Source organism: Rhyacophila brunnea, unplaced genomic scaffold (assembly GCF_057557595.1).
Source record: "Rhyacophila brunnea isolate RB1 unplaced genomic scaffold, BYU_Rbru_1.0 scaffold_1, whole genome shotgun sequence".
In the NCBI taxonomy this organism is placed as follows: domain Eukaryota; kingdom Metazoa; phylum Arthropoda; class Insecta; order Trichoptera; family Rhyacophilidae; genus Rhyacophila; species Rhyacophila brunnea.
In genome coordinates, this window is record NW_028232751.1 from 38,289,328 (window position 1) to 38,311,694 (window position 22,367).

The 22,367-nt window shown below is 29.3% G+C and overlaps 1 protein-coding gene across 1 annotated transcript in view; it reads right to left on the bottom strand.

Moving 5' to 3' along the window:
• Nep2 (M13 family metallopeptidase neprilysin 2) overlaps positions 1-11,263 on the bottom strand; it is a 74,931-nt gene extending 63,668 nt beyond the window's left edge. The window contains exon 1 of the mRNA XM_085943924.1: positions 11,010-11,263. The gene's annotated coding sequence lies outside the window, so the exon portion shown is untranslated. The remainder of the gene's footprint in view (positions 1-11,009) is intronic.
• Positions 11,264-22,367: the final 11,104 nt, after the last annotated feature.

Here is a 22,367-nt window from a genome sequence, read left to right on the forward strand (position 1 = left end):
TTTTAGTGTTGGTAAGTTCAAGCTTTATTTATTTACCTAGTTTGAAAGTAGTTCAATATAATATTTGGCAGCGCATAAGAGTGCAATTAACTTTGACGGTGATTTCTAAAATTTTCCTAGTGATGTTACTCGTAAGAGAAACCTGGTGTTGCCAACAAGAAAAAAACACACACACAGTTAGAAAGTCATCCGGGGAGCATGCCGAGATATACTTCAATCAACTACAAGAACCGGTATAGTATTATTTTTTAGTCTCCAACTACGACATTATAGTATTGTATACACAACAAATTATTTCCATTCGACATTACTGCTAGCTCGGTCAAGCAATGACACTATTTTTATTACTCTTATAATGCATAGGTACGCGAATGATTAAGACTTACAACTTAATTTTTAAAAAAAAAAGTATCATACATGTTGTTATTATAATAAATTAAATTTTAGTTTATTCTTATCGCATCTCATACAGAAATTCCTAATATTCTATGTTTTATGAAACCATGAAAATCATATTTATATGAAAACATTTTCCATAAGAATATGTTATATAATTATAATATTATCTTCAATCTATATCAGACACATAATCTAAAAATACACCAATTTGGGATTATATTTATGTTGGAATATTTTTATTGAATTAAAATAATTTTAACATTAACATATTATTTTAGAAGGGAAAACTATTATTTCTATTTGTTAATTGTTTTTTCAAATAGAGATTTCCCAACACGTATATCATTTGATATTATAGGCTATGTATAATATATATGTAATATATAAATGAAAGCGGTAAACGAATACATTATATACTTCTACGATTGTATAGTAAAATATAAACATTTTTTTTGACGACGTTCTGAACACCGACTGAGTTGTGTATTTAATTATAGTTTAAATACATAATGTATTTATTTTAAACGGCCAGTATCATTGGTGTTAGCTTCGTTCAGTTTATTGTGTTACTTCTATGACCCATATGAAAGTCGATACTTTAAGAGAAAATAATGTAATTAATTATCTATACGATCCGAATTAATGTGCATTCTTACGAGAACTTATCGTAAGGGCTACCACTGATACTGGTCATATAGGTATATACCTAGCTAAACTGTCGCTGTTTAATAAGAACTAGCTGAGTCAGCTGGCTCTCGCCAGTCTGTCTCGCTAGGTCTTGCAGACAGCTTTTCATCATAGTGACTTGGTGTTGGATTTTAATATAATAATTGTAAAGTGTGTATAGACGGCGCCATAGTTGTCCCTTCGGGATGGATTTTCATTCACGTCAGACAATTGAAAATTTATCTGATTTGTCAGTTTTACGATATGCATGTCGTCACTGCAAATACAAATTTGGAGTCATGTGCGTAGTCTATTCTGGAGTCTGGCCTTCTCAATATCATCTGACACCATTTCAGGCTGCTAAGCCTAGCAAAACAGCTGGCAATCGCCGATTGCTACCACTGTCATTTTAATTTTAATACAATATATGTGTAGGTATGTGCATTTAAATATGATAAATAGTTATACATCTCAATCGTGATTATCATAAATAGCGATCCAATATAACGCGAATATTAATCTCTTTCGGGTCCCATTTACATAATAGAAAAAGGTTAGCAGCATAAAAAATAAATTTAAACATTATTTTGTTTCATTGTCTATAAAAAATAAATGCTTGGAGCCACAGAATAATATCGTAAAAATCATATTTTGTTTTAAAAATTAAACTTAAACAATATAGTTTCCCGGTGCGGGACATTCATATCGAGACAAATGTTGATAAATAATGAAGTAATACATATTATATCTGATAAGAATAGGAATTTATAAGACCTAAAGATGTGGAATCAGCTTAAAAAGGCCTTCATCCAGCAGTGGATTGATACAGGTTGATGACGATAATGACGATATAAATGGGTAGGTATATAAAATCACAAATTTAAAAAATATTGCAGTTTATATGACCAAGAAGAGTAGAATTAGGTTGGTATAACCTTCATCCAGCAGTGGATTAATCTTGGTTGATGATGATAATGACGATATTATGAATGGGAAAATATAATATCAGCAATTTTGATAAATATAGTAATTCATATGACCGACAGAAATTCAAACAACTTAGAGAGGCCTTCATCCACCGGTGGATTGATTCAGGTTCATAATGATAATGGAAATAGATATAATATATTATCACCGATTTTGATAAATACAGCAATTCAAATGACAGAAAGGAGTAGAATCAGGCATGGGAGGCCTTTATCCAGCAATAGATGGGTTCAGGTCAATGATGATAAGGACGATAGAAATAGGTATAATATAGTAGTAGAATCAGGTTGCGGAACTCTTCATCCAGCAGTGAATTGATCCTGGTTGATGATGATGACGATATGAATATGTAGATAAATGTAATATCACCGATTTTGATAAATACAGAAATTCATATCACAGAAAGGAGTAGAATCAGGCTAAGGAGGTCTTTAAGTAGTGGATTGGTTTAGGTCGATGATAATGATGATATGAATATGTAAATAAATATAATATCACCGATTTTGATAAATACAGAAATTCATATGACAGAAAGGAGTAGAATCTGGCTAGGGAGGTCTTTATTAAGCAGTGGATTGGTTCAGGTCGATGATGATGATGATGATGACGATATGAATATGTAGATAAATATAATATCACCGATTTTGATAAATACAGAAATTCATATGACAGAAAGGAGGAGAATTAGGCTAAGGGGGTCTTTATTAAGCAGTGGATTGGTTCAGGTATATGATAATGATGATGATGATGATGACGATATGAATGTGTAGATACATATAATATCACAGATTTTGATAAATACATACATTCATATGACAAAAGGAGTAGAATCAGGCTAGGGAGGTCTTTATTAAGCAGTGGATGGATCCTGGTTGATGATGATGATGACGATATGAATATGTTTTTAAATATAATATCACCGATTTTGATAAATACAGCAATTCATATGACAGAAAGGAGTAGAACCGGGCTAGGGAGGCCATTATCCAGCAGTGGATTGGTTCAGGTCGATGATATAAGAATGATAGAAATAGGTATAATATCGCAAATTCGTTAAACCGATAGTAGTAGAATCAGGTTGCGGAACCCTTCATCCAGTAGTGGATTGATCCTAGTTGATGATGATGATGATGATTATGATGACGATATGAATATATAGATAAATAACATTAGAAATTCAATACTGTCAAGAATACAATCAACGTAGAGAGGCCTTCATCCAGCAGTGGATTTATTGAGGCTCGTGATAATAATGGCATTATATATAGATAGGTAGATTATAATATTATATCACCGATTTTGATAAATATAACAATTCATGTGTAAGTAAGGAGTAGAATAAGGCTTAGGAGGCCTTCATCCAGCAGTGTATAGGTCAAGATTGATGATGATAGAGACGAAAAAAATAGGTAGATATTATACAATATCACACATTTTGATAACTATAACAATTCGTATTAATTTCTTTCATTGTTTGCAATGGCAACTTTTTTAGTATGGAAATTAGTAGCCTAGGTAATTATTCAACAACAAAAATAGTGGGTGAACAGCCACAAAGAAGTATTTAAAAAAATCAAATTTGGAATGTCACGTTATCTATGATATGACGGACAGTGGCGGACACACCTGTCAGATTTTTATTTACGCAGTAAATTGTAGCAAGATTATGGTTTTTTCACCGGAAAAAAGTGCGCCAATGCCTACATTACGATATTTGAATAAAAATAATCGAATCCGTTTGTCAAATAAAGGATTAGAAGGTCTTAAGCGACGAAGACGTCATTCTGCTGTATGTTAAAAGAAGTATGGCGAATTGTATACGCTGTATGAGAAAATATCAGTTATAAACGTCAAGTACCTGTGAAATCATTGAAAATTTGTGAAATGTGGTCAATTCAAACGGTAGATGAATCGGTAGCGCACATTTTGAAGTGAAGATGTAAAAATAACAATAAAATGTCGCTTAAATGAGCCGTTTGTGAATTTTCCAAAATCTCTTAGGATAATAATATATAGGAGATACTTTACTTAGTTTTAAGTATAATGATGAATAACTTCCATGAACGTGTCATGCTTATTTTAAATTAATAAAATAGCTAATAAATAATTAATAAATACTATTACGAATCGGTAAAATACAACAGATGGTATTGACAGGCCACAAAAGTAAAACACTTCCAGAAAAATACGGCAAATAAGAAAATAACATCAAATTGATTAGAGATTCAGTTATATACCTATATGCCAGAAGCAAACACGTTATTATTACAGAGTTACATAAACCTAGTGAAATACGTTTGATATTAATTAGATTTAGCATTTTTCCCCGAAGTCAAAGGCATAAGGCATTCAATACCACATCTCTAAATATTATGTGACATACATATATCAATAATCCTATTTTCCCTATTAATTGATTTCCATGTGAATAAAAAAGGGTCTTTATACTTTGCAAAATATTAATGTGAAGATATGACACAGTTGTTGCTTTCATTTCTTAGAAAAACTGCCTAAGCCTCCATTTGTTTTGCTTGGTTTAAAGGAGATCTTTTGTAAAACCTTAATATTTAAATTATATATTTTTATATAAAGTTAGAAAATATTCAGTGCCTTATGAGAGTATGATGATTTCGAATATGTCTATTCAATTTCAACTGTAATTTTTGGGCTATTGCGTTCACATTTTAGTCGACACACTATTGCTTTAGAAGATGAAAATAAAAGATATATGTTTAAGAATATTTTTAATTTATTATAATATGTAATGCTATTTTAATATTAGCCCCTATTCTTTAGTATGCAATAACAAATTAAGTGGCGTGTTTATTGTAATCGTGTATAATATACGATTATTGTCAGATACCTTTAAACAGTTGTAACGTTTGGTAAACGGACATATTTTATGGCACACATTCTCGTGGGAAAATTGTACTGCATAAGTAATTTGCATTTTGCATTAGCCGTCATATATTACCTACGTAATTATAAAATTATTACAAAATAAGAATCTATTGATATAGCAACGAATGAATTTTTCTAAAATGACGTGCTACTGGTACCATAGCAATAGACATTTCAACGTTACAAGATTACGTTTGATTCGGTTTGAAATTTCATAAATTCATTTCAGTGGCATGGACTAAAAAGTATCACGGAAAGTATCCAAAAACTATTTAAAAAATAATAGTTAGACCACATTATAGCATTCCCCAGTGACGCCTGATTTGATATTTAGGTAATGTAGTTTTACCTTATTTATTGTATTGATTGGTTATATAAGTTAGAGTTAATAGTATTGATTGCCATTGTGTATTTACCTCTTTTGGTGAGTGTACACAGTGCCTGAAGATGCCGAAAGGCGACACCCGGGTCGAAAAAAACATCTTAAATGGAATAGTACAAAACTTTAGTCCATTAGAATTAAATTTCAAATTCCATCAAGTACTATCGGTTGATAGTATTACCTAATATCAATATCAAAGGAAAGAAGATCAAAGGTTTACGTGGCGAAGAAAAACACAGCTTTTGATATTAATTATACGAACGCAGTACTATCAATCCATTCCGCAGAAATCAATCCTATAGAAGATCTCGGATAGAGGATTGCAAATAAATAAATTTGATTGAAACAAGTTTCATTAAAATTTATTACTTTTTCTTGCATAAGTAAAAAAAAACTAAAATATACAAACGTCATCTGTCTGGTATTCGAATAATATGACAATAAATTTTATTCATGTTTATTAAAAAAACATATGTATGCTACCAAATAATAGTAATTCATTTTTTTTAATATTGCTATTATTTATATAAACTAACAAAAAGTACCTATTTATTTGATTTATTATGTAAACCAGACATTTTAGACGCAAAATAAATTAAAAAACACATCGACATAAAATTTCGAGCGTGCATATATGTATATAAGATTACGTGAAGATTTAATTTTATTATAGTTTCCCTGATATATTAATTTTATAATTGAATTAAATGTAACCATATCTATTACAACAACTAAGTATTAGCGATATTAGCCACAATACTGATAAATAATGGTAATTAACACATTGGGAGTAGGTAAGTATAAATAGTTTGTATTTTATTGTTACTTTAATATATTTGCTGGAGTGATTACGTTACGTTTACGAGAGGTTACTTATAGTGTCATTAATTTCAGCACGATTTAAAAAAAAAAGATCTAATGTTTCGCCCAAAGCACAAGAAAATGACCTTGTCTTAAACGAAGTGTAGGTACTGAACAATTTATTGGATGTTATTGCTAATTAAAATGGTTCAAAAACAATAACACGATTGAGGAAGAGTTATGACGTGTAAAACAATATATGTTTGGGAGATGAATGACCAGCGAATGGAAAAATCACGAAATCCATGTCGGAAGATGTGTACATAATTTAAGTTGTATTAATGCAATGATAAAAATATAATATATATATATATCCACCCATATATATATACACCCACGGTGGTCGCGCGGCTTGAGCGTTGGACTATCACGCCGTGGGTCTCAGGTTCGAATCCTGGGTCTGACAAGTACACATATTGTTTTTCAATTTGTGTGTGAGTCAGGGTATGGACCTAATAGGTTGAGCAAGTGGCTGACATCCATTTCTCGTAAAAAACAAAATCTGTTAATACAAACCTCTACTCTGTGAAGGCCCATATGATCCTATTAGGATCGGACATGGTCGAAAAAAAAAAAATATATATATAAAATTTAATTTAATGTTATATTCATTTGAGTAAATACACACTCTTGTGTATTCATCTTTTTTCTTCTCAAAATATCACTTTAATTCTGTTAAATGTATATTCTTGGTTGAAAGAGATTAAAATACATATTACTTAATTAAATTAAAATACTGTACATAATAATTATTCCATATTATTTATTTTAATATATTATATCAGGACTGCTTACATTCGCTTCAGTTGCTTCTCTTCCGTTCTGTTTCACTCCGTTATCTGTTGAGGATATTCTGCTAAGTGGAATATAATCCTGATATTATTAAATAATAATATGTAAAAATACTATTTATAGTGTTTTCGTTTAATAAATAATTATTAAAAAATAATTGATTTAGAATGAATTTTCATTATTCCGCATGATTGAAAGTATCTATCAAATTGATTAGCTTATTTATGTCTAGTTTTATGTATATTTCAATTGTTGTATCTTACGACTAAGTATATTATTATTTTCTATCAAACATAAATATTTCACCGTGTTAGAAATTAAATCTAACTGTAATATTATATACCTAAAGTACAATAATAATTATAAGTGTATAAGATTGCTTATATATTTAAAAAATATATTAACTGACGATTTATCAGAAAATTTAGTTTATTAAGTTTTCAATTTTTCCTCATACAGATTTTTGACTAATTCATAGTTTTAATATTTTTTTATATTTATTTTAAAAAACATCGATTTTTATGAAAATAGGAATTTGTAAATCTTGAAATCCTTTTTATTTATATGACATTTTATTTAGGTGTGGTCCCAATATTGAAGCTTGATTTGATATAAATAAAAGTATTTCTAGTTCTACACATTTATATTTTTATAAAAATCGATGTTTTTAAAATAAATATTAAAACTGTAAATCGGTCAAAAATCTGTATAAGGAAAATTGAATACTTAATAAACTAAATTTTAATAATAAATATGACCACACAATATAATGTAATAATAACGTAACTGTTGACATACATATGTAACAAATTCAGATTTTTTTTACAATAATTGTAAGTTTATCTTTGAAAGATATTTTTCTTTTAATGTTTTCAGATACATATTTATTAATTAATATAGTTGAAATTGTAAATTATCAAAAAAAAGTCTCAAATTGCAAGCTTCGTATTTTTCCGCTTGGTGCCTCTGTTGGTATAAGCATCCTCCTTAATAAATCGAATTCAATTTGCAAATATTTAAAAATTATCATAATTCACATTATGTAAGTTTATTATGCATAAAGGGGCATACAATTGTCGTTGTTGAACTGGTAAATTTAACATAGAAATTCATATTATACAATGTGGTAAAAAAATAAATCTTCTTTTGGATTTCCTGAAAAGTATTAATTTTCGCACAATATAAATAATTTAATTTATATTTAAATCATTGGAAGTTTTATACGCAGATGGTAGCTGTTAATTGGAAGAATAAAATAGTTGAAATTCATTAACCTAAATTATTAAGTTTGTTTTGATGTTTGGAAGTTGAAACAAACAACTATCAGGTAAATAAATACCAACTTATACGCAGAGGTCAACACAGGACGAAGTGGCTAATACCGAAATTTTGGCAAGCAGCATTCTATTATAGCAATGAACCTAGATATTTTGATAGACTTTATAAACAGGTTTTTTTTCATTTGATGCTTTTCAAAGGCCTTTGTGTTTCATCATTTTTTAGTGCTGAACCAAAACATAAAAATTAACACTGTATATTTTTATATCGTACATATGAGTTATGAATTTATTATTTCAAGTGAAATATGTACCTACGTATCGCCTCTCGACTTCTAGCTTGACGTACGTATGATTTAAAAGTTTTAAGTAATTGAGTTTGAAGATTAAGTCCAAATAAATATAATGTTGGTATTTATAGCATAGTATAATTCCTGTTAGCCAATACTGATTAAATATTGCAATGCCTTCTGAAGAGAGACCAAAACCACAAACATTTGTGATAACTCAAGGAAATTAACAAAGGTAAATTTTCCTCCTTTTTAAAGAGATTATTATCACATGTAAAACAACTGAAAAAATACAATTGTAGCAATTTTATCGTTAAAACATATTATTGAAATATGTACATTTTGTTTTATTACGAATGTGACTAAACGGTGGTTTTCAAACTTTTTTATTTTACGGCGACCTTAGTGTATAATATAAATATATTTTACGTCGCCCTAAAATTACGAGTAGATGGAATGGGCTATTCAACTCGCAGTTTCACAAATCGTGGAATTAAACACAGTTACTCAAAGATATAATATTGTCAAAGTAAAATACCGCTTTTATCCAGATTAAAAATTCTAAAATTCATATAAATTTATTACCTACCTACGTCGACAATATTTTATTAGTTCGCTATCTTAAATGCATAAAATATGTAAATATATTTTTAAAATTCTGATATAAACAAACATCCATCCGTTAGTGCCCCAGGCGAGAATTTTTATCAGGTCTTCAGAATCTACTCTCAACTATTTTTCTTATTCCATCCTAAATTTTCCACCCGCAAGGAACACATAACCTCACCTTACTCGCGTACTCACCTGGGACATCACTCAAACTATCCTCAATTATTTCGAGTTCAAGATCCGCGCATTCATGACGTGAATTTATATACTATATTATTTGCTTGAAAGTATGTTTGAAACCAGTTGATAAGTGGGCATCATTGATTGTCACATACTGGTGCCATAATGTGATCTATCATTTAAATCATGCCTCAGTTTATTGTATTTACATATTTTTGAATTATTTTTTAGACTGTGGCACCTCTTCATAGGCTTTGAAAACCATTGAGCTAGGGCTGAGTTGAGTTTTACATATTTTTTTCTACTTACAATAAGCAAATATGCAATAGCATTTTTTCTTGTTAAATTACGTGTACATCTTTCTTTTATAAAAGTGTTAACACGTTCGATGCTCTACTAAATTTACACGCTCAATTAATTAATGACTATTTTCTAAACAAATTATTTGCAGGGGTTTTAACCATGTAACCGATAAATACTTTTAAAACATCTTTACGATATCTCCACAATAATTGAATGATTTGTGAAGAAAAATGACCATTAATATTATTTCTTTTTAGTTTAATTATTGAACATAATATAATAAGTAATACATCGGTTTTAATAATACTTTATTGTTAAATATTTGATCGCAGGCGAAGTCTTTTAATAGCATGTTTTTCCGCGTCTAATTTTTGTTAAATTGTAATTGAATATGGAAATCATACACAGTGGTCGTAATATGATTTGTATACAAAAAATACACACATATTTTCATAAATTTTATTGAAGTATGTGGATAGTTAAAATGTACACGGTTCCGTGGCTTGGCGTGCAAGTAGGTACTCTATTGTTGAATCAAGGTTATTTGGATAGGATTTGGATGAAGTCACCATAAATATCATTATCTACAGTAAAAAATATACAAAATCCGTATTATTAAACATTATTCTATATGAAACAAAGTGGTCAACCATAATTATTGATTATTAATTTTCTTCAATGTGACAATGAGTAACAGTTTTTTTTATTGAGCTTTAAGAGCTATTCGCTCGTTCAATAGTAAGTTCTTGAGGTCAAAACCCTAATCCATATTAACATAGCTTTATTGGTCAAAAAAAATTCTACAAGAATATTAAAATAATCAGTAGGTGGACACTACATAGTAACATATTAAATATAAAAAATATTAATATTTATTCAAATATCTTTTTATATACATCGCATACATTGAATTAGGAACATTCTGAAGAAAATAATACATTTAAAAATTGACAACGCAAAAGATATCTTTGTATTTTAATATAGGTATATATATTTAATAATGTTGACTTACTATAATATAGATGAATTTAAATATTGTTAAATTCAAAATACAAAGATTAAATTGATAGTTGTAAATATTTTGCAAAAATTGTCGAACGAGAGGAAGTTATGACGAATTTTCCCAAGTGTTTTATTTACATAGTATGTATTATTTACACAGGATGCTTTTGTAAAAAGATTATTTTCTAGCACCAAAATATTTACTTATTATACATTGTAGAAAATTGAGTTGACTGAGCGTCAAACGCTAAGCTGATAGCATTATACCTAACAATAATTATGCTATCGGTTCTAGTTAACTCTAAGGTTAGTGCCCAATAGCCGGCAATAACTAATTACATAAATTATAAATGCACTTACTATATTAATCGGTGAGATCGAGTAGAAAGTCCTGAGCCTTTACAATAAGTATGCGTACACAGTTAAGTAAATAATATTATTATAGGAAATTATCTTCAATCAGAGCAGCGAGAGAGAAACGCGCGCGTAATATATATATTGATGGACTATCAATCAATTATTGGTTGGTTTAACTTCGATTTAATATATTTTCAAACTGGTTGTATGACAGCTGTGCATCCGCCTCAACTGCGGTGCGACGACTGATTGCTTCTGGTACAAACAGCTTGCTTTTATGCATGAGCTATGGCACAAAGTTATCGAGGCGGCCTTCCACACGCAGGTGGGTTAGCGAAACGTAATAGGAAAACATGCTGATGATGAGTAAAAAGACCCCTAATAAACATTAAATGATTTTAAATTTGAATTCAACATTTTTTCGGATAATATTTACAAATAAACCTTTTTAATTGCATGTATATACTTTATATGTAACTTCCCGAAAAAAAATCTTTGAAAGCGTTTAAAACTATTTTTTCTTCCCTCTATGTTTGAATTCAAACACAACGTTTGTGGATTTTTTCAGACGAAGGATACAAGACTACAACCCCTAACTTCACAAGCGGACATCTTATCAGTCGAGCAAACTGATAAGATAAATACTGGACAAAATATTCATACAGGGACACTAAACGACCACAAGGAATAATATAATACAAACTCATAAAATTTGTTGGATGGAGAGTGGAAGGAGGTAGTGGATCAACTCCTGACTAATGATGATGGTATCGATTAACAAATCATTTTACAGAATGACTTTACTAAGAGTCTCGGTGAGATTATTATAATACATTATTTTCCTTGAGTGTGGTTCCGCGAGTTAAAATTAAGTGTTTCACGGATTATTAGTATAGAAGCATATCATTTTCACCTTATAGGTACGCATACAAGTTGGCTGCATTTATTTGTGAAACATGAATGAAGACAAAACGCGTCCCCTTGGAAAATGTAACTTTCAATTTAACATTTGACTTACCGATTTTTTTAGCTGTGGTGCATTATTTTGATTACGTGAAACATTAAAATATTTAATTGCTTCAGTACCTACAAACTATGATTGGATTTCGTGAAAAAAATGGGGAACACTGTTACAATAAATCGTATTTTAAAAAACCCTCCTTGAATTTTTAAAATATATATTATTTGGAAGTGAGTAACAATGAAAATTTAAAAACAACAAACAATTTGGAAATTCAATATAGATGTTAGAAAAGAAAATTGATTTATTTTCCAGACGACCATCGATTCGTATTATCATTACGATAAACGTATATATCTAATATATTACTTACTATATTAAATTAGATTTTCTTATTATGTAGAAGAAATTTATTTATTTTCTTTGAAAAGTTTTCCGAGGATAACATTTTTCTCAAAGTTTTATGTGACTTACGGTTATTGCTTCTCTGAAAATTGAAAAGAATATTATATTGAAATGTTATGCAAAAAACCATCCAAAAATATTAAAGTACTCGTTTATGTAAATTATTTATTTGATATTTTATTGTTGAAAAACAATTACTTTAGAAAATAAAGTTATATAGTTAATATTTTCACGTGAGAAAAATATTAGTATAATAAAAATAATCAAGAGTTGTAGTATAAAATAATCATGATCCAAACTTGAACCCTTGAGGGCATATGTATTGTTTAAAACTAGAAAGAAAGTGGCTCATTAAATAAAAGGTTGATGATTGAAAAAGTTGATACTAAGCAATAAAACATAAATAAAAAAGGTTTAATATTTAATATTGTTTTTTGTGAATATTAACAGCTGTACATTATTAAAATAATTTTATACTTAAAAAAATAATTGTATACAAATAAATCAAACTTGCACCAAAAATATGACATACGAGAATAAAATATTCCATAAAATAACTACTTTTAGTATTCTTAACTTCTTAAAATACGGAAAACAAAAAATAATTAAATGAAAAACGTGGCTATAGAATTACTGCATTACTGACAATTGTCACTGTGACCTGTAGGTTTAGAGACGTCTGATGATCCAATGATTGTGACTAGGAAACTATTTTTCATCCTGGATGGAAAACAAATAAATTATCCTATATACCTACAATTATTATATTAAACAAAATAGCTATCAGTTAAAAATATTGAACTTGTTATAATATATCGGAAGAATATTGTGTTGATAACAGTGTTTACCAGCAGAAAATTGAGATAAGGATTTTTTCCCAATGCCGTTAATATTATATGATTGGATTATTTATTCACCATAGTGAATTAAATAATTGAACCATTGAAATGTTATAACATTATGACAGCAATAATTACTTTAGTCAAGTTTACTTGACTTAGGTAAGACTTGATTAAAGTTAAATGCTCTTAGAAATTATGGTATGCGGTGACTTTTGTCTGTAGGGATTCTGCTAAAAAAGAAATCATAAATACCTACTATTTGATACATCATTATTATATTATTAGGGTAATTGAAATTGAATCTTGGCGGGCGGCAGATAAAGTAATTTTATGGCGTTTGGTATTGTAATAATAATATATAAACTCTAGAAGATAATGTAAGTGAAATTTAATATATAAATAATTGTACAATAAATAAATATTATCATTGCATATTAAGTATTTCATAGATTATTTTTGGGGATGCTTAGCCACTGCTAAAAAAGCTTTAATAGTTGTGTTTCCAGTCTTTTACAATAATTTTACTCGGGAGAGTCACTGTCAGTTAGCACAAGTTACCTCCATCGGGACGAGAATATAAACAAGTTTCTTTTTGGTCATTTACCCTTGTCAGTGTTATCAGCACCCTACAGCGATTTCTTTTTAAGGCAAACAGTAATCAGTTACGAAGCCTCAATCTCAGTTTGATTGATTTGATGTGCCAAAATCTATCGATCAACATTGGTTACCGGCTGTCATAGAATTTCCGCCCTTATGACCGATTTTGACACATAAATTTCATCCGAAAGATTAACCACGAATATATTTCGAAAAAAATAACCATCGTATGTACGCTATTTTTTTTTTTAATAAATACAAGCAAACACACGAATATGTTATATGATAATAATCTATACTTTTGATTGACATAATATGTTAATTTAATTTTTTTAACTATTCGTCTTCGACATCAGTTTGAGCCTAAAACTAATAAGTAAACTTTTCACTAATCATAATAATTATAAAGCAATACAAAAATACGTACAATTCAGTTTACTTTTTATTTAAAATAAACTTGCGGTACTGTTTTAAAATTAATATTTACCTCATCATAATTTTGCGGATGGTATAATTAATAAAAAAAATATATATAACAAAAGTGGCCTCTTTTTTGTCACCTTACTACACATGTTTCCTTCAAATTTTACACCATTGCTGGTTTTTTATAGCAGAATAAACATACACTTACGACAAAGTGATTTTTAAGTATTTCCTGTATTCTTGTTGGCATAGGAATTTTATATTAAATTTTTAGTATGTTCATAAACTAAATAATATGAACCTTAGTACATAACGCATTTTATTTATTAGTTTCTTAGTTCATTACAAAGTATACCGAATACCCTTCATAAGGAATATTATTTTCATAGTTGACATTAATATTTTTTAGTATAATATCTAAAAATGTTATTCAAACAAAGAATATTATCAAGATAAGTATATTTCTCATTTTTATTTTTAAAAATCTTAGGTTGATTACAAAGAAAATTATTTATGCATAAATACATACACTAGCTTATAGCGAAATTAGATCTTTGCAAACATTTTACATTATAAATAATTATAAGATAAAAAGAACTTTTTATAAACAACGTTTTTAAATTTTCTGTTGAATTATTGTGCTCAATACGCTCAAACTTGTACTTGATATGAATTAAATAAAAAAACAAACAAATATAGAATACAGAAATGTCATTTTTATTTCCATAGTAACGCACGTATATATTAATAATTTAGTTGCTAGGACCACCCCCTTAGCAACCAATCATAGTGGACTGGATTACGGATTTCTTCCAAAATAACTTTTCATACAAAACAGAATTAACTGAAAATGAATTCAATTCTACTTAAAGATGGTTAAAAGTATTAAAAGAATGCTCTGATATATTCTAAAAGTTTCAAATGTCTAGCTAGTCGGGAAGTTAGTTAAAAATCGATTAAAAGAGCGGACAAATAACCACCGGACAAATAAGAATACGAGCTAATAAAAACGTTGTAAAATACCTACATATTATTTCCTCATATAATCCGTGTTCTAATTTCTATTAATGACTTGCATGTGTGAAAAAGTAATATTTTGACGCAACGCAAAAAAATGTGATATAAGAATATAAACAGTTCAACAGCCGAAGTAACAATATTCCGATTTTTCTGATGACTGAGTACGTATACTATTATACATCGTGTGGATTCCGTATTTTTAACGAAAATGTTTAAATTGTGATGACACCTAATTATCATGACTCTCTGCAACAAAATGTATGTTATATCTTTTCAATAAATGTTTGCATTTGAATTTACGTTTACTTGGTGAAACTCCATTATAATAGTTGTATTATTATTTTTACGTGTAGCTACTTGGTTTTAATTGGTATTCACAACGTAAAAAAATATTTAATACGACACAGACATTCATTTAGTTTATTACAGTCACCAATATTAATTCGATTTATAAACTATATATCATATAATTATTATTAGTGTAATGATAGTGGATTGGGGTAAGAAAAACAAACATTATGTAGCTCTCCCCTTTCATCCTTCGCAGCATTAATAATTATTAAACTAAAGATCCATTTTATTTCATTCCTATAAGTATAGTCAATTATATACAGGTTGAGAGGGAGGAGAAGAGTGGTATAGTTATTCAATGATCTATATTACCTGATCCTTCTATGTATTGCTCTTAATTTTCCCCAACCCCCATAATTCTGATAATGATTATATGTGATATAAAACACAAATACAAATAACATACAGTTTATACTTAAGGTGAAGTCTTTACTGAGCCTTTTTTAAAGAGGCACCAAGCGGAAAAATACGAAGCTTGCAATTTGAGACATTTTTTTTGATAATTTACAATTTCAACTGTATTAATGAATACATATGTATCTGAAAACATTAAAAAGAAAAATATTTTTTATTTTAAGCCAAAGATAAACTTACAATTGTAAAAAATGTAATAAAATGTGAATTTGTTGAATCGGACCGCACCCTATTATTACATATATTTTATGGTCATATTTATTATTAAAATTTAGTTTATTAAGTTTTCTAAGCATCACCTAAGCGATTTTTGACTAATTCATAGTTTTAATATTTTTTATTTCTATTTTAAAAAACATCGATTTTTATAAAAAAATATAAATGTGTATAACTTTGAAATCCTTTTTATTTATATCAAATTTTATTTATGTTTGGTCCCAATATTGAAGCTTGATTGAAGCTTGAACTATGAATTAGTAAAAAATTCAAATTGCAAGCTTCGTATTTTTCCGCTAGGTGCCTCTTTAATAAAGGCTCAGTAAAGACTTCACCTTAATAGGTATCGTATTAAAATTAAATAATGTTTATAAATGGTATAAGTAATATATAAAGTTTAGATAGATATAGTTAATTTGGTTTTTGATGACTGCAATAATATTTTAATTTTCACAATTACACAAAAAACGATAACAGGAAAATCATGTATTTTTTCAGAGAAAAAAGATTTTTTATGATCTATATGAAAAATATCACTTAGTTATTTGTATTTATTTTTTATAGTGTTGATTTGATGTACAGTGAATTCAAACCATCAGTTTTTGAAATGTGTTTTATTTCTTTCTTGGATAAGTATGCGCCAGGCTTTAGGTATAGTCGGTTAGATGGAGGTGTCGCGCGAAGCAAGTTGTTTGAAACATACCTCTTCGTCAACCTAACCAAGACTTTCGTTTCTACAACTCAATGTATCTATTGAAATGTATCTATTGAAATGTACAACACGCATTTTTTATATACATATTAGTAGATTACTCGTTTTGGAACTTAAACACAACTTAGATAAGATCTGTCTGAAATTCACATGTTGAGTCTAAAGATACACGGGCTTTCAGATACATATATCTTCTTCGACCATGTCCGATCCTAATAATATCATATGGGCGTCCACAGAGTGGAGGTTTGTATTAACCAATATATCAATGGTATTAACAGATTTTTGTTTTTACGAGAAATTTAATGGATGTCAGCCACTTGCCCAACCTATTAGGTCCATACTCTGACTCAACACACAAATTGAAGAATAATATGTGTATTTGTCAGACCCAGGGTCAAATCTGGGACCCACGACGCAATACGCCGACGTTTAAGCCGCACGGCCATCGTGGGTGATACAGATATACTATAATATTAAATAGGTATGTCCATCCATATTCTGTGACGTATCCGGATAATTGCAAATGCCGATTTATCGACAACTTTATGAAAAAACTAATTACCAACTCATTGTGGTATTAAGGAAAATCTATAACCACAATGACATTATGAAAAAATGCTTTTGTATTGCCCACTATGTATGTGGTGTCAGACCGTAGGTAGGGCGACCTGAACGATTTAGAGCATGTCACATTTTAAGTAGTATAATATATACAGTAAAAAATGTATCTATGATGTCACTTTGATAAGTAAGTTAAACAAAAAAGACAACAGCATTAGTATTATTTTAATATATATTCTAATGCTGCCCTTCATAATTGCCCACGTTAGGGAAATATATCTACGTGGTCACGTGATACACGCATCAAAGGGCGCCAACATTCGCTTCTTTGGGCTACTGTGGGCATAACATATGTATGTTTTTCTTAACACATCAGCTGGTCCAAGGATATTCGAGGGCCATTAAATAATATTTGTGAGTAAATGATATCTCAAACTCTTCAGAAAAATATAATTTTTAGCATTTACTCATTTCATTATTTCGATACAATTTTTATCCTTCGAGATTTAGCTTTATTAATAAAGTCATTGGCAGCGGGGGGGGGGCTGCTGATAAAAATGGACGTGGTATCAATTTGAATCTGAATTCATCTATATTGGCCATTGCAACTGTTGTTTTGTGAATAGTTGCAATGCTATGGGAACAGCCCATTTTTACGACATATGCACTCGAATATAGGAATATTTTTTTTTCATGTTGTTCGAAGTAAATTATTCCCTGCGCGTCCCAAAAATTAGCAGCGATAATCTTTTTGGCAGATGCCAAATTGATGATTTTGTTGCCGTTTCGCCTCTTCGTCTAGGTACTATTTTGATTTTCCTTCATGCTAGGTAGGTAGTGGTTAAACGAAGGTAAAATCAAGAATCATAAATTGGCGGAAAACTGTCATTATATATTTGAAACATTAAAAATCTCTTGGTTAAAATATCTATTCAAACAGGTTTATGGTAAAAAAATGAGCAAACACGACAACCGTCGCGCGAAAAAGCAACTTTATACTATTTTTTAGTCTCGGATTACATTTATTTTTTATGCTTACTTACTATTTTCATCATAATTCGTAGATTTGTTCATCAACAGCTTTATTTACAGCACACTGAACCACGTCTACATTTATAATACCATCTTTGAATAGGTTTAAACGATGGAGGAAACTCGTATTTTGCTTGACTTTGAACAGGGTCAGCGTTGCCAACTTAACGTTTTTCTTTCCAGATATTCCTTTTCTGAATATGCATCTAGCTAGCAAACGTTGTGTTTAAAATAAGGCGTTGCAAATAACTTACAAATTCACATAAAAGGCTAGAATGTTACATCAGATTTTCTTGACAATTAACATGATTGCCTTTTGTCCCTTATTATAAATAATAAAAATTACCAATAGAATATATTTTACATATATTTTAATAAATAAAAATAAAATGTATCCATTCAATGGTATTTAGATTTAGTTGTGAAACAATAAATTCTTCTTCAATCTTTGTTCTCGTGAAAAGCAGTTGTCAACGGTATACCAAGGTAATGTGAGTTAAAAAGTCTCGAATGATATGTAAATTCATTAGCTATGGGCCTTATTTTTATCCTATGTATGCCTGCAATTACTATTATTGAAATTATGATGTAGATACATACTAATAATCATCTATATATTTTTTTAAATTTGTTATTTTCACAAGATCTACTTTACTACTACTATATTTGAAATTGTTCTCATGTCTTCCTTAATTTTCCAAACCTTTAGAATGCTCCGACCCTAAGCAAAGTATGATCTGCTTATCCACACTGCATTTTACTGACGTTGTGATTAATAAATAGATGTTAAAAAATAGTTTTTTTTAATGTATATTGAAAGAGTATTGTTATAGCCTACACTTGTGATAAACATATTAAGATACAGTAATTATCTTAATTTGTTTGCACATTGCTAAAAACTTAAATATCAGAGTAGGCCATTTAAAAAGTCAAGCTTTCAAAATGCTTAATTATTTAAATATAATAAAATAGCTCGGTTATTAAAAAAATCAAATCACCCTTTTTCCGCAAGCTTTTGCGAATTGTCGCGGACTGGTTGAGAATCACTGGGGTATAAGAGAAAAGAGACGAAAGAAATCAAGGTTATTAAATTAGTTAATTTCACATAGAAATATAGAAATTCACATATCTATAAAGTTGTACAAAACTCTTATTTTGACTTATTTCGACTTATTTCCATTTAATTTTTCACGCAGAAAGATAATTGGATAAATAAAGATTTCACACAGATTTCATATTTTAGATAAAAAGAATATACCATTATTGGAAAATTATTTATAACACGCTCCACTTTTAAAGACCTATCTGACAGTCGTGCACATATATACACAATATTATTTATTTAATAATATTGAAATAACCTTACTTTTGATATGAAGATTCAAAGTGGTGAGACCTACTTCTATTCATGTGACTAATATTTAGAACTAATACGATGATGCAACGTATACTAAACAATATTTATTTATTACGTCTATTGAGTAAAATATTGATGACTGGATCTACACAATATTGCTTACAATATTGCGACTTAGCGAGTTTGATGAAGTTTGCTAGTATTATAATATAACATTATATACTATATATATGGAGTCTATTGCTAGAGGTGGCTATGCCATATTTTGGTCAGAGATATGAAAAAGTTCTTTTAATACTAGAAAATAAATTTCTATGTCAACATATCTAACGTGTATGTAAAAATTATGTTTTGGCTTATTTTAAATTACACAATATTACATCACCATATTCGATCACAGAGTGAAGGTTGTATTAACAGATTATTGTTTTTAAATAAATTTTTCAGACTCGCGATTCTAACCCGGGAATCACGACATCATAAGTCGACACTTTACTACTCTGCGATCCTCGGCGTATAGCATACACTTACAGTTTACACCAAGAGATGCCTATATATGTTGACTTATTATACATTCAAATTCATTCATTTTTTTTTATTACACCAATGATGAACGCTGCTACTATCACGATGGCAAATTTCGTTATAATAATAGGAGACGTGATACTTGCATTGTGGTCGGAAAGAAAAGCTACTTGACAATGTCAGGCCGTGTGAAGGCAACACCTAATTCAGTCAGACTGGCTTTCAGGACTACCAAATCAGTGTGGGAGAGCGTAGTTATGTGACATAGTCACTGTATTATAATAAACATTAACAATATAAAATTGATAACAATACCTTAAATAAGTTACATTCGATGGTAGATCTGACATGTCTCTGAACTAGTTACCTTAGGAAGAGATGACCATTTTAAATTACACGTATATTAATTTATTCATTTAGCCTTTCTATGAATTATAAACCTTCGCGAAACTATCGGTCATTTGGGAAATTAAAGTGAAATATATTCATTGAAAACCTATGTGACCGACAAATTTATCTTTTTAAGCCGATTATTTTAATGGTGCCTATATACACGTATTTATTCACTGTACAATAACTATGTACTTACATTATTATCATAAATTTCAGCCGGTAATTTTGCGTTGAATTAAACAGATGATTATAAATTTATTTTTGCAACATTATTATTGATTGTACTCGTAATATGACATATTTTAGCCAACTGAGAGAACGAATTTTATTTGTGTTGAATATATATAAAAATGTTGTCATAGTACACAATTTATTACTTTGACAATTGGTAGTGGGCTTATTCTTTGTTAAAGTTTGACTGACATAATAGTATAGCCACATAATTTAGCTTTTATTATATTTTGTAATCAATTTCCATTTTCCGGCTATTTTGGTCAGTATAATATTAAAATATAAAAATGATCTAGAAAATCGTTAAAACTAGGGAGTATGTACAATATTCCTGGAATGTCCGGACCAAACAAAAATTATTAAAATTAAATTTAAAAAATCTTTTTGTCGAATTTTTTCTAACATTACAAACTTAGTAGTATTTTTATTATATATATATTTTTTAATGTAATATCAAAAAATAGGGCGTATATGATTCAGATTTACAGTCATATATTTTAATTTTTTTTTTTAAACTAAATATTTTCTCTCAATTATCTTCCTGATAATATATATGCAAGCTGATCCCAAATTATGGGAACATTTTTCGTTTCGGGATTAAAATAGTGGTATTGAAAATTTTGTCGTAAAATATCAATGTAATCAATGAATCGTTACCTCTAAATAATTCAGTTAGTACCATAGACTATATATTAGTACTAATAATGTATATTGTATTTCTCAATGGGCCGGAGTTGGGCGGAGTAATATTAATACAATTATTTTCACCGATTTCAATCTAAAATTGCATTTAATTAGATTATAATGATTCTATATGGGACAAACCTAGGAAGAGTGTAGGAGTGTGTCGATAGTTTATGTACATCGGTTCCTTATTAACCAACAAGAATGTCATAAGTGAGAAAATAAAACGGAAAGCCATAACAGCGAACGGGTGCTACTTTAATCTACAAAATCAGATAAAGTGTCGCACCCTCTCCCGTCATAAAATCCGATGTACAAGATGCTGATCCAACTAATACTAACCTATGGCTCGGAGTGTTGGACTCTCACCAAGTCTATATAGACGACAGGAAGGTGCTGCGGTGGTATATGGTGTTATATTAGAATGAGGATGATAGTGCATTCGGCTTAACCTGGAGCTCTATAACCTTTTCCAAGAAGAATGTATCTCCACATTCGTTAAATTTGGTAGATACCGATGGGCGAGCCATGTAGCTAGAATATACAGCGCTCAACCGCTTAGGCCAGGGGTCAGCATAAGGGGCTCGCGAGCCGCATGCGGCTCTTTGCATAGCCGTTTGCGGCTCTTCAGACA